General features: G+C 35.8%; 1 protein-coding gene across 1 annotated transcript in view; it reads left to right on the top strand.

The window, feature by feature from the left end:
- The first annotated feature begins 501 nt into the window (after positions 1–501).
- glis1a (GLIS family zinc finger 1a) overlaps positions 502–15,066 on the top strand; it is a 43,098-nt gene continuing 28,533 nt past the window's right edge. Inside the window, exon 1 of the mRNA XM_008434029.3 lies at positions 502–654. The gene's annotated coding sequence lies outside the window, so the exon portion shown is untranslated. The remainder of the gene's footprint in view (positions 655–15,066) is intronic.

Below are 15,066 nucleotides of genomic sequence, written 5' to 3'. Positions count from 1 at the left end.
AAAATGTGTTCAAGTAGTATTACTTTTACTTGAGTGCCATTTTGTGGTTACTCTACCCTCCTCTGCTAACATCCTAAATAAGTACAAGCTGTAATGTACTTATATTGTTTAGAAGTAAGATAGGAACGAGGCAAGAGGCAGTTCTAAGCTTCTGGCTTGTTTATTGTTGTCATAGCAACTCCATAGCAACCGTCATGACAGTTAGGTACGGATACCAACTAGGGAAACAGTGTACGCATGTGGGGATTTATTCCGTTTTTACTGTTTAATAATGAGTTTAAAACGTTAACGTAACCTATTTCTATTTAACTTAACTTCCTAAACTGCTGTTTTAATTTTTATTTTAAAACCTACATTTTGAACAATGAATGGAGCCTTTTAATGAATGACAATGAAGGGTTGTAATACCTGCGCACAGCTGGTTTACTTTACTTGTTTACTTGATGCTCTATTATTGGTAGAAACAAGTGAGGGCGGGGGGTGAAGTTGGGATTTTGAGGGGGGTGTGGGGGATCGGGTGCGTGTGCGCGCGCGCCACAAAGCTGATGCAGCACGCGAGGTGAGCGCGCTGCAGTGACAGTAGGAACTACAGTCCGCGTGCAGCCAGCGCGAGGACGAGACCTCTACTACCGCTGAATGCCTGGACGTGATACGGTAAGAGGAGACCTTTTAATGTTTTCCTGTTGTTTCTGCCTCCGAACCGGCGTTATAATGCAGCGGGAGACTTTCCCACACAATGTGTATGCTTCATATCCACTGTTATGTTTGAAGGATACTTTTATGGCGTTAAAGTGTCTCAGTCTCTATGTGACACTATAACAGGATGCATCTGTTTCTATAAATAGGCTCCAGGTGAGAGATGAAGCAACATTTAGCTAAATTAAGTCCAGAAAAGTGTCTGTTTTATGATTAATGAGGGAAGAAAAGAAATCTTCCCGGGATGGAAGAAAATACTTCCACAGTGGGGTTTGGAAAATGACTTTTCAGGTCTGACTTTACTTCCATATGATGAATTACACAAGATCTTGTTTTGATTGTGCAACAAGGTTTTGTGAAATTAATAGAGTGGGTGCTGTAGGCTACACTGTGGTGAGATCATCCCCAAATGGTTTGGTCTGATATTTTTCCCCCCTCTTCTTATTACTTATGGGACTCTTCCTTTCCACTCCTCTGCATCTCACTGATTTATGTAATGTAGCTGGAATGAAAAGTGCTGCGCAGGGGGTGGAAATCTGGCTTACTGAGGGTCCAACAGATGAGGAGGCTTGTTTTATTCATTAGTCTCATGATATCACTGGCATGGAGCTTTTGCAGAGGGATTATGGTTTATGATTGTAATGCTGTGCCACAGAGGTGTGTGCAGCCAGGGTTGAATCACATTTGATTTTATTATCTACGTCATATCAACTTAAATATGTGGCTATAAAAACAGTAATAAACTAAATTTACAGTTTTTTTCAAAGCCCTATATAGCTATTATGCCTTTGAGAGGCTGATTGGGTTGTTGATCAATACCAGCGACTGGCCAATTATTTCTCCAGATGCTCAAATTGTTTGGTCAAGTGCTCAGCTGGAGCGGGAAACAGCAGCAAGCCAAGATTTGTGTCAACCTGAAATATTTGTTTGGATTGGCAGATCTTCTGTATGTTCGCTTCAGCTCCACGCCAGGAAAAGGGAATAACAAAAGCTTTTCAGATGAAGTGGATTGTTTTTCTAATGCAAAGCTTTTACAAATGTAAGCAGCTAAGTGTGTCTTTCGGTTGCGACATGGCAACCCGAACGGTGCAAACATAACCAACCTGTCAAAGAAAAGTAAATGATAGCATCAGGTATTGATATTATATTGTTAGACCTAAGTTAATTCAGTCTGGAAAAATGTGCGTATCGTGTAGATTTTCTTTTTAAAGTTGAACTTTTTTTGTAATATTTCTATTTGAATTAATTCGCTGGAAAAGTGGAAATAAAAGCTTAATAACATCACAAAAACATTGTCGATTTTAACACGTAATTTCAGCTAAATCTAAATTATAAATGGGAAGTAATTCAATTATTCCAGCCCTGGGTAGCAACTCGTTACATTTAGTTGAGCAACTTTTTGGGGGGAGGAGTATTTTTTTTACAACTTTTTGCTTTAACTTGATTAACATTTCTGGGTACTTCACACACCGTGATTAACTTCACTGAATAATGATCTAGCTTGTTTTTTCTAACTAAAAATTCACCAGAGAGACACAAATCTGCAGTTTTTGTTAAAGTTAAATAAGTTTTAAATTGAAGGAAATTGATTTTGTTTGTAATTACGTTATTTATATGAATTCTTATTCATATAAGGTCCTTAAAAATACCAACATTTTCACATAACTTTATATTTTCAATGCTATATTATAGTGTAGATTTAAATATTACATGATGTAAAAATACTTTTTACTCTTAGCTGACTAAAAATAAGTTGAGATACGGCTACTCTTACTTGAGTACAGTTTTTGGGTATACTGCACCACCTCTCTGCCTTTAAATAATATTTAAATTTACATATCAGTAGTTATGACAAACACATAAATAATTAAATATTTGATGACATAAACAGTATATACACAAAACATTAAAAATAATTTTCAAAAATACTTTATTGATCCTAAAGTGAAATTAAATATTATTGTAAGATGTAAGTCATTTAATTAAAGAGTTGTTGTAGATGGTGATGACTATGGGCAGGAAAGATCTCCTGTAGCAGTCTGTGTTACAGTATATTTTAAGAAGCCTCTGACACTCTATTTTTCTAAGACCGTCTCATGAAGAGGACGGTCAGTGTTGTCCATCATATTTTTATGTTAATTTTATATTTTAAGTAACCATCATTGGAATAATGTTATCTGAAACATTTATGTTAATTAAATGGATTTTATCAAAATAAAAGCAAAAAGAAAAAAAAAAGAGCAGGAGTTGTCAAATAACTACAGTTATGGTGCAAGATATAAAATCTGGTTATAAATTCTTTGCTCAGCAACAGGTGGAGGAGGGGTTCTGCATTACTTCATGCTCCATACAGCTGTAGGAAACGTCTCATGAGGTGGAGGCGGTCAGCTCACACCATGGAAAAACAAGCAGAAGCAGAGCTGAGCGGTGCCTGTTGAGAGCCGAAAAGCCCTGGAGCGGTTTATCCTTTCTGTGAGGAAAATCTTCTAAAAAATGATTTCCGTCTTGTCAGGCTTATCTTTGTTTTGGTTCGTCTGCACCGAGTAAAAATCAACAAAACCAGATGGAATAGTGAGAGTATTTTATGACCATTATATCTGCAAATTAATATATTTGCTCCTGTTTGTAGTGGGAATACAAAATAGGAGTAAACACACAAAGCCAGACCAAGGCATAAGCAAACAAAGGGGGTCACCATTAATGTTTAAATTTGACCATAGATCTGGAATCTTAACATTTATTTATTAAGAATGAGAATATTATTTGATTTTATGGTTTCCTGAGAGATAAAATTAGAAGATATAACTATCAGAAATGTATATTACCAGTATATACAGTTAGCTAACTGTATACCTGATGCTATATGCTGATGCTATATGCTATATATATATATAGCATATATATATGCTATATATATATATATATATATAATATATATATATATATATATATATATATATATATATATATATATATATATATATATATATATATATATATATATATATATATATATAATATAACTATACAGTTAGCAAAAGCTAACTGTATAGCATCAGGTATAAAGTTAGCTAACTGTATATTCAGCTCCTTTTGTTGGCATATTGTCATGTTTTATTTGTCTTATTCACAATATTTGTATATTTGAAGCAGCTGTTGTTTAAGTAACAGATTTTATTCAATTCAGTTTTTTTATGTAGCGCCAATTTACAACAAATGTCGTCTGGAGGCTCTTTACAAAAACACACATTTCAATCCAATCACCTAGCCATTATAGTTGATCCTAACAGTACAATAAAAGCCTGTCACAATAAGCAACAAATCAATAATCGCATGATAAATTAGAACAACCCTAACCCTAACCCTAACAAATAAACTAAAAACTTAATCAAAAAAGAAATATGCATTTGTACTTAATTACTTGATCAATTATTAAACAAATCTCTTCTTCTCTTCCCTATTGATTTATTTGTCAAAATGCTTGTTGGTCCTGTAATTATTCTGAGGAGTCATTTTCAGATATGCAAACTGTTAATTGACTTATGACTAATTGTTAATTAATGGTTTATTAGGTTAAGATGAGTTCCATATAATGTTAACTTGGACTATTTTTCAGTGTTGTAGTTTGGCCTCCATCCACCAGAGGGCGATACTGCTCATCCATAAGCAGAACCAGTTGATACAGTAACAAAATGGTGGAGGAATCAAAAAGCAGGAAAGATTCTTGTTCTAGAAAAAACAAGGCTCCAAAAGTGGAAAGTTTGCTAGTAAAAAAAAATCTGAATATTCAGATTAGTCCCAGAAATGTTATGGAAAAGAATTTGGAAATTTTAATTCAGAAAATTTCAAAAATTGTAAAAAAAAATTCTGGAAAGTTTCTGAGATTACTCTAGAATCTCTTTTAGGCTCTAATAGATGACAGAAGAGAGGGCATGCCAGAGAAAAATGTATGGAAATAAAACATTATGCCAATTAGAAAGATGCATATTTGACCTAACTTCACTTTAAGCAACATATAAATGAAAAACAAATAATTATTGGTATTCATATTGGTGGATATATATCACCAATTGGAATACTAATAGTGATTTTATTGCAGTAGAGTTAATTTATTGTATTGCTTTGTTACTAAGCTGCTTTTATTACTTATGTTTACATTACGTAGCACAGCATGACCTAATGCATTTTATTAAGGTTTCAAAGCCACAGAGAAACAACTGTGATCATATGGTTTTCATTACTGCCTGGAAGAAGAAAAAAAAAAGGATTTGCTGGCTCATATAAATATTTGTGACCAGGACTAAAAAACACCCTGGCGCGGCGTCTGAATTTGTCACATTTTTCTTGTCTTCCTGGTTTGAATGGATGTTTTATGACAGTTATTCTGTTTCTACACCACACTGTTGAAATGGTTTGTCGCATGTTTTCCTTCGCTGCCCAGTCCCTACATACATTTCACGGATATTAACAGCGATTGGCCATAGGCAGAGCTCGTTTTGGTTTGGTGCGGAAATATTATTCCTGGCTACGGGTGCCGGCTCTTTTGCAACACCCAAGGGTGACACAGCTGGGTAATTCAACCCGCTGCCAGTGTCAGAGGTAACGGTTTCAACATCGTTTCTGGGGTGCATTATAGCTGAAAGCCAGGGCTTTTATAAATTGTTTTTACTTGGTAAATCACTGAAAGTCCAGGAACTTTTGTTTTCTTTTGCGCAATGCAGTAAAAATAGCGGTTTTGGATGTATTTGGGTATTTTATTTTAATGTTAAAACATAGATTTAAAATGGTAATTTGATAGCTGATTGCTGATCAGGGGAAATGGATCAAACTGATTCTTGGATTGAAAAGTGTAGTAGATTGAAATATTTTAAGTTCTGATTTAGTGTGTTTTCACACCTGATAGTCCGGTAGGCTCAGTTTGATTGGGAGCCAAAAAAACTGCAACATTTGTTACATTTTCAGTTGCTGCAGTTAACTTTCACACTGCACTGTCAAACAATCCAAACCTTTTAAAAAACTTGTACCCCTCCTCGCCTGTGGTGGCGCTGCAGCAAGAACCAACGAAGAAAACGACACAAAAACCTCTGAAGAAGACCTGAGCACAACTTCCTTCTTCACAAAATGTAAACAAAGATGGAGTGGCGTCGGCTTTTTGTGGCTATAGGATTTCTCCTTTGTGTCCATTTCTCCTGATAGGCTACCGCATTTGTTTTGGTTGTATTTACCCAGAATGCCTTGTGCTATGGTCCTCTTCCTGTTTTTGGAGCGGTCTCCAGTCCACTTAGTGTTCACATATGCAATCGAACTGCGTCAAAAACACTGATCATTGATTAGCATTCACGCTGCCTTAAACGAACCAGACTTTTTATGCAAACAAACCAGAGTTCAACTAAAGCGGACTGATCATGACTGGTGTGAAAACACCCTTAAGAGAGCCAACATTAAAATAATCTTATGAAAAATGTATACAAATGAGCAGAAAAAAATCTCATCTGGTTTAAATCTTCAAAGCTCAGAATCTGTCCCAAACAACAGTTTGTAAGATTGATGACACTGATTTTATCCTATTTCTTATTTCTTTCATGTCAGAAAGATAAATGACAGTATGAATATGTCAGTACATAAAGATATTAGTATTTAGATAATCCCAAAAATCTGGCAGAATTTTGTAGGTCAGCATGATTGAAAACAAAAACCTTCTGCTGAGGGTCAATTACGTTTAATCAAAGATAATCAGAAAGATTGGGGGTCGATTGAATGATTATTTTAGTAATAACTGAATATTCTATTGATTACTCTGACAATTGATAAAATGTGAACTGTGATTATTTCAATAAATCGATTAATCCCAATTAATCCAATTATTTATTTAACCCCTAAATATAGAACATCATATTATTTATCCAATAAATAATATGTGAATAACTATTATAACTCTAATATTATAAGTATTGGAGTTATGATAGTTTAAATAGATAAAACCGTAAATCGCTCTGCATTACCTTCACCGTCTGTTTTAAGCAGTAATTATAGGCTACAGTTGTTTCAGGGCGTCTAAACTCATAAACTCACCCAAAGCCATAATATTCTCAACAAATAATAGTGATGATACAGTAGATATAAAACATTTTTACAACAGCCAAACTTAAAAAATAAAATATAAAGAACATATTTTGGTTCAGGCTATTTTCCATTTTCCATCTTTATTTGACCTCTACCTTTTAAAAGATCTAAACCAGCTCCCTTAATATTGATTAAACACACACAGCAGTTAAACTGGCAGATTCTTTCATTAACAAGACATTTCCCATTTTATAAATGAAATAATCTGCCAGTGGAAATAGCACTTGTTCATCAATTTGATTGAATTATTGACTTAAAACAAACTACTTATCTTGCTGAAGTTACTTGCAAGTTAGTTTTGTTTAATTTCAAGTCTATTAAGATATTTGCAATAGGAACTAGACCAAAAATACTTGGTAAGTTTTGTGTTTTTGCAGTGTTAGCGCTCAGAGATGTTGAAAAATAAAATGCTGCTTCAGCTTCCCAGCAGAAACATTAAAGTTTTTGGCTCAAAAGTTCAAGTTTGGTTCGTCATCAAACAAATCTCACTAAACTTAGGCCTGAAGGTTTTCTTTGAAAAAAGAAAATTCTTCCTTCAACTTTAATCTTTAATCCAGACATACTGGGAATACAGCAGATTATCATCACCTGGTACCAACCAGAAACAGAGGCAGCTCCTTCGGTGCTAAAAATTATTTTATAGATTACAGTTGGGCTGGCTAATAAATCAATAACAATATCGAGATAGAGACGTGATCAATATGATGATACATCTTGTAGAATATTCAATAATTTCACTGAACTCTGACCCATAACCGCACGGCATTAGCTGCTCAACCTCTCACTGCTAGCTAAGAAAGGCTAGTGGGATCAACTGACTCTCTCACTATTTGGTTACCTAGCAACGCACTCACTCTGTGGTTACCTAGCAACAACATGGTGAGTAACTTTCGCAGCAGCAGTTTAAGGTTTGTGCCTCATAATTGTTTAAGAATGAAAAACAACGTAATGGATTGAAAGCTATGAATAAAACAGGAGAGGTCACGCCACCAGTTTGGCTGTACTTCAGATATTTAAAACAAAACACTAAAACATTTATCGATTTTCGACTATGTGATACATTGCTTTTATTGTGATACATTTCTCAGCCATGTCGTCCAGACCTAGATTACAGGAAGGTTGGAAAAATTAAATTATGCATTTGTGATATCTGTTCTGCTGCGTTAAATAGTCAAATATCCATTTTCTAACCATAAATAGTCATCCAGCTTCCTAATTTTATTAACCTTTACTTGGATCTCTGTTTTATAGTGCAAATATTTGCTTCTTTATGTGAAAAGATCACTATCTGGGGAACAAAACAGCACAGTAGATGTGTTTTTTTATTTTCCATTAAGTCATGAGGTAGACGTTGGTATGGTGGCACATTGAGGATTTTTATTTATAGAGCTGCATGGATATGAAATATCACATTAAGGAGATTATTTAATAAAGTCAAGACAAGCCACAGGTTTACCACTAAATTAAAGTTAATATTTTAAAGATATGAGGTAATGGTCAGTAGCAGCACGGCGCTATTTTCTGCCCATAGTTTATGTTGGGACACATACAGTAATGAGAAGACCAGACTCTGTGTTGAGGGATTTCTTGTCAAATATTATTCCTGGGAGCAACCTAAGACTAACATACAAGGATAATAAACATAGCAGGTAAAACATTATAAAAATCTGTCAAGATTAATGACGCCACCTTGCAGAGTCAGCAGAGCAGAGGTGCACAGCGCTTATACGTTTAATATGAACCTCAGAGAAAAATTTATATTTTAAGAGGTTGGGCTTTTAAAACATTTGGATAAATATGTGTGCTTACATCGATTCAGAGCAGAAATTGTTGGTCAGAATGTCAGTTTAACTTGTATACTTTCTGCAAACCCTGAAACAAGTATTACTTATTTTAAATGTCTTTATTTGATTCTTTTCTTTCGGATAGATTTGAAATGTGACCACGTCAGAGTCACGGTCATTCAGAGAAAACTATAGTTGTCTGCCTGAAGTGATCTTTGGCAGTCAACTTGAAATTTCTCCATCTGTCCTTGTCATTGAGATTGGGTCGGATGGCTCAGTTTAGGGGATTCTTAGACGTTTCCAGGTCAGAAGGGATATGCAGTGCCTCCAGTGGATTCTGGGTATTCCCGGTAAATGGATCCAGTAGACATCCAAAGGGATTCCTGCTTTAGCTCGGAAAATCCTGGATAACATTCAGCCATCAGATTGTGACTCTAAGGTCAGGAAAACATGGGATTTACAGCAGAACAATTGCTCTGAATTGCTTGAAAGATGTTGTTTGGAGTGGCCTAGTTAAAGGATGCATTCACACCAGCCCTGGTTAGTTAACTTTAACTCTAGTTTGTTTACCTAGAAAGCACGGACTTAGACAAATCTTACTAAATACTTATGGTCAAATAAGACAAGACAAACTTACAAGTAATCTTTCAGCAACAGAGAGGAGCTGGTTTTAAGTAAACAATTAATTAATACTGACAAAAAAGTTTGAGTTCCACTGGCAGATTATTTCACTTATAACATGGAAAAAATGTCTAATCATAAATGAAATAATCTGCCAGTGGAATTAGAACTTTTTCATTAATATTAACAAATTACTGACTTAAAACAAGCTGCTGTATCTTGCTGAAAAGTTACTCATAAGTTAGTTTAGTCTTATTTCAAGTGTACTAAGAAAATTGCATTAGAAACTAGAACCAAAAATACTTGATAAGATTTTGTGTTTTTCCAGTGTATTAAAATGTTTGATGAGCTGAATCATTTAGCTGGAACAAAAAAAGCAAAAAAAAACAAAATCCAGAAGGATGTAAACACTCTTTTCATGGCACTGGATCTGAACTGGTCCTCCACCTGCATGGAGTAGTCAGTTTCTTTAAACAGGTTCTGAAAGTATGCGATCAGTGACGCCCCCAAGAGAGGAGCTTGTGGGGGCCGTGGCCCCTTCTTAAAAAATGTTATAAAATTTTTTCAATTATTCTATTATAGAAAAATAAATAAATAAATAAAATTTAATTTCTTCTAACAATTGTAATTTTTTTTTTTTTTTTTGCTGTGCCTCTTTAAAAATTTTACTAACCTGGTCTGGCTACCACTGTGATTTTTTTATTCCAAGTCAAAAACATCATAACTATAGAAAACCACTGACAAACCTAAAATCAGTATTTTTCCCGGGTTCGTTGTGTTTTGCAGGGCTAAGGAAGCCAGAGACAGAACAGAGGCCATCTTTAATGTGACATCATGACTTTCAGTTGTTTACTCAGGCAGCACAGACGGATACATTATGATGCTAATAATTTAATGTTGCGAAGAGAAACAAACTTTAAATTTCAGGCTCTCCCAGGACGCCGCCTTGTGTTCATCATTCACTACCGGCTATGAAATCATGTGGAAAGTGTTGCTCGACGGATCAGCCGAACATCAGTTACAATAATCCAGAACATGTAAAACACGGTTTGTCCTCACAAGGTTTCCTCTCATCGAATACCACCCAAAAACAGTTTGGGAAGAGGCAGTCAAGGCTACTCAAACCAGTTTAAGTCCGTCGGAGGAGAGATTTAGCAGACGCCCCGCTGATGCTGCTGTGTCTGGTCCACAGGCCTTTCTCTTGTGGTTTGGACTGAACCGCTGTCATTCCAGGGGAATTTCCTGCCATCTGCTGCTAACTTTCTGACAGATCCACACCTGCTTGGAAATATTTGGCTCTGCACGTCTGCTCAGGTGGTGACGACTGATCGCCACATTCATCTTTGGTCAAAATATGAGATCACCGCCTAGTTAATGTAGCACTTGTTTTTGTGAAAAACGCATAATGAAGAGGATGACATGGAGCAAATATTTAAAGGAAATAATGCTGTCCTCTATGAGGATTCGGAAGACGTGAATTTTTAGGACCTATTTTTTGCTCAAAGACAGCAGAAAACAGTATTAAAGCAGCAGAAAACATGATTTGATGATGCATGATGCATCTTTGAGATACCGTGTTTGTTAGATCTTTGTTGGACTCAATGTGACTTTTAAACCTGAATCTTATTTCGTCCTACAGTTGACAATATGGCTGAAAAACATATCATGATATAAGCGTTTAATATTGGTCGATATTGATAATTGTTGATTAGTTTTTTGTTTTAGATATCTGAAATGCTGCCAAAATGGTGATATGATGTTTCCAGTTTTATCCAGTTTTCACTCCACGCCATTGTTTTTTTTTATTTTTAAGCAGTTATGAGGCACAGTGATGAATCATTAAACTGCTGATGCGTGAGTTACTCAACTGGTTGTTGCTAGGTAACCAAAGAGTGAGTGGGTTGTTAGGTTACCAAAGAGTGAGTATTTTTCCCATGTTATAAGTGAAATATTGTGTCAGTGGAACTAGTGCTTTTTAAAATCAATGTTAAGGAATTATTGACATAAAAGAAGCTCCTATATCTTGCAGAAAAGTTTGTTTTAAATTAGTTTATTTCAAGCATACTAAGATTTTTACACTAAAAACCAGACCAAACTACTTGGTTTTGTGTTTTGAAGTATTAAATGTACCTCTTCATACTATAATAGCAGGAAAAAATTGAAGTTACACTCAAGTTGGTTTAGTAATGAAATTGTCTGAATGAGACAGAGCCAGGAGGAGGGTCTTAGCGCTGTCAATCACCCTCATGCTCACCCACTCCCCTTGCTCTTTGCTAAGCTACAGCTGGTTCACCACAATATAGCCTGCCATGAATGCTAATTAGCACAGCCACGGATAAACGGTTTTCCTGGAACTGTAAGTTGTTTTTCTGCCATTAGCACATTGAGCAGCGTACATGAAGTTGATTGACAGCACTAAAACCATCCTCCTGGCTCTGGTTGTTTTTGGGTCGGGAGCATTTTTTCAGACAGCAATAGTAGCACAAAGTGAAGGTGGAGGAGGTTGATGTTTTCAGAGATTATCTGTCTCATATTATACTGTCACAACAATGAAAAAGTTTTAACAAATATGGTAAAACATGTTTTTTTTGTAAAAGTTACATACTGCAGCTTTAACAGCGTTTATTAGAGGGGTCTCAAGTATTTCAGCTATTTGTGGGTGGCTTCATGATCCACTGTATTATATTTTAATGTTTTGTTTACTCTTCTACTTTTCAACCATGTTACAAACACAAAATAAGTTAATAAAATAAATAAGCCATCTGGGAATTATTTGGTTTTAAACAACAGCTTCACAAATTGAAACAAAAACAATCAAAACCACAAATTTAAAATATAAAACTTTGCTTTTACTAAGAATTGTTGCCACTAATGTTAATTGCTTATTAAAATATTAGTTTTATGTTTTTATTTTCACTATAACTTCTGATGCTTTTGCTTATTTCAAAAACAGTGTTGAGAGTTGAGCTCCTGTCATACGAAAGCTTTAATTTTCTGTTTAGCTTCTGGAAAAAATTTCAAGCTGCAAACTTTGGGGGAATTTTATGAGTATATTTTCACTTATGTGTCTAAACCACAGTTTGCATGTCTTCCTAATTCCCGCAAAGGCTCCTAAAATAGTGCCAACAATCTAATAGCATCTCACACAGTTTTGCCCACATTTAAATGAGGCGTTATGCGTGCTTTTTGGTGAAAGTCCACCCAGATTCATGTATATTTATGTAAATTACAGCCAGAGAAAATACCTTTGGATTCTGAGAGACCACAGCTGTTTGTGACATTTGGATTTGGTGAAATAAATAACATCTGGTGGGAGACGAAGCTAAAATTGATGTAGGACAAAAAGAAAACATTGACCTCCTGCACTGCTGGCTTTACAAAACGCTTAGTTGGGTGAATTTCATGAAGTTAAATTCTCCCTTAGGGTTTGTCCAATCAAATAAATAGTTTCAGTTGTTTAAAATGCTGTTGCAAACCAAAGTAAAAAACAAAACAGAACAGGATGTAACCTTATCAAGACAACTGATCACAAATTAGTCCAATACTTGGCTGATTTAATTTAACCACATGTAATAATTTATAATCAGATTCAGATCTGTTTTATCTTTGAATGGATGACTTAAAGTGATTAATTATTTCATCATCTGCAGCTGTGAATTAAAAAACAGTTGTCATTTATTTGTGTCTGCATGTATTTAGAAAAATTAGTAAATTCTGAGCAGAAATAAAACATACATTGTTGTTGGCATATATAAATAAAGCATTTACAGGCCAGTACTATATATATATATATATATATATATATATATATTATATATAGAGAGAGCTTCTTTTTTTTTTCCACGAAAGGCCATGGCCCCCTATGGCCCCCCACTTGGGGATGCCACTGGTTATGTGATAAAATGTAAAAAGAAGTTTGAGAAGTATCAATCCCTTACAGAAGGCATTTATTATGAGACAGGAAGACCTATAAAAATCCATATTTTAATCCCAGAATTGGACTCTAGCTCCAATAAATAATAATTTATGAGGATCATAATTAGAAATGTTGGTTCTTATGGGTTTAGGTTTGTTTCAGTAATAAAACAACAAAAAAATGATCCTTCCCACGTTGCAAATAAACTAGAAATCATATAAAAGAATCCTTTGTGCTTATTGTTGAGATAAGTACACATTAGCTTGTCCTGAAATGCCACAGCTGTGTTTAGCTAACCTCAGCAAGTGAGTCTTTAAAAGGCACCACATGAGATGAGGTTGCTATTTTACAGCGCTCGCTGGCTTGCTTCAGGGTTTGCGGGACACTTTTCTTAGTTTCACTGTCTGGCTCTTCTTTCTGGATCAGGACCAAAGTGTTTTTGGTGAACAGACACAGCTGCACTTACAGCTGGAAATCTGATACATTCCTGGAAGAGATCGGATGCGATTATGAACAATTGAGTGATTATTATGTATTTTCTCGTCTTCTGATGGTTTTATTTCCTCTCAAAACTCTTAATATTGGTTCCAGCTCTCAAAGCCAGCAGGTAGTGGCTTGCAATTATCATTCTTCAGTCACACCAAACCACTTTGCTATTAATCCCGTTGAGTACGCTGAGGCACAGACACATCGCAGCCTCTCTAATTAAGATCTAACCACAGTTCCCATGACTGGTCTGCTACACGACTCCGGTGGGGGGAACTCCAGCGATTTACGGGAAGAATCATAAAACTTTAAACCAGAGCATACCAGGAAACACGGGCCTGAACCTACACTTAGGGACTCCATCATCAGCTAATATAACTACAGAAGTGTTCTTACTCATCCTCTTAGCCGTGCCGGTTTATAGCTCATAAAGGATCAACCGGATTTCATCAGCATGGATTCCTGTTTGAGGCGTTCGGATGACTAATTACACGTGGCAGGGATCCGGCTGCAAATTAGATCATCAATATCTGGCAGATGGAGGAGAAGGAGTCATCTCCAATAACCTGTGAAGGACCTTTTACACAATAGAGCTACTGTTTTTGAGAGAGGAGCGAGGAAGAGCTGGTTTTAAGGATCAACGCTGCTCATTAATCCTAAACTGCTGTGGTGGGACTATGCTTAAGCAGGTCTAACTGTGGATACTTTCAGTTTTGGGCTAAATTTACATTTTTCCATTTGGGTTTTGCTTCTGAAACCAGCACAAGAGCTTAAAAAAACCCAACTAGCCGCTTACAAAAGTTAATGCTTTGTAAGAGGTTTCAAAAACTTCCTGAATGTAACTTCAAAATCAATGGAATCTCCGCCGTTACCTAGCAACCCCAGCCGAGTCCAGCCCCATTACCAAGCAACCCAAGCAGCGTTCTAGAATTATGTAAAGGATTTAATCTGAGTTTTTCCCCCCCTCCTTCATTTTTGGGTTGGGTTTTATATTTTGTGATTATTTAAACTCCAGCATGTGTTTAAAATGCAACTACCAGAACCCAAAGGGTAATAAACAGCTTGCTTTTTGTTTGCCATGCTGCTTTTTGGTAATAAGTTTATATTTTTTGGTTTCTGGAAAGTAAGCGGTAGCTGTAGCGGAGTTCTGCCCGTTACCTAGCAACCCAAGCTGAGCTCCAGCACATTTGCTCAGCTGGTTTTGCCGCTTTATGCGCTGTACAATGGCTGCTAAAAAAGACAAGTGTTTAGTTGTTGACTTTCCATTCAGAAACCCCTTACTGCATTATTGTAGTTTATGCAGGAGGCTCCACTTTTGTTTTTCAAAGATGTACAGTTGTATAATTGCACATTTGTTTGCGGCCATTTTTAAGTGGGAGTGTAAACGTTGAGTTAGGGGGCAAATAAGCTTCTGCTTATTTGGATTTAAAGTGACAAGAG

The sequence above is a fragment of the Poecilia reticulata genome, chromosome 17 (genome assembly GCF_904066995.2).
Source record: "Poecilia reticulata chromosome 17, P_reticulata-male-v2, whole genome shotgun sequence".
Taxonomy (NCBI): domain Eukaryota; kingdom Metazoa; phylum Chordata; class Actinopteri; order Cyprinodontiformes; family Poeciliidae; genus Poecilia; species Poecilia reticulata.
This window is presented reverse-complemented; position numbering and strand designations above follow the sequence as displayed.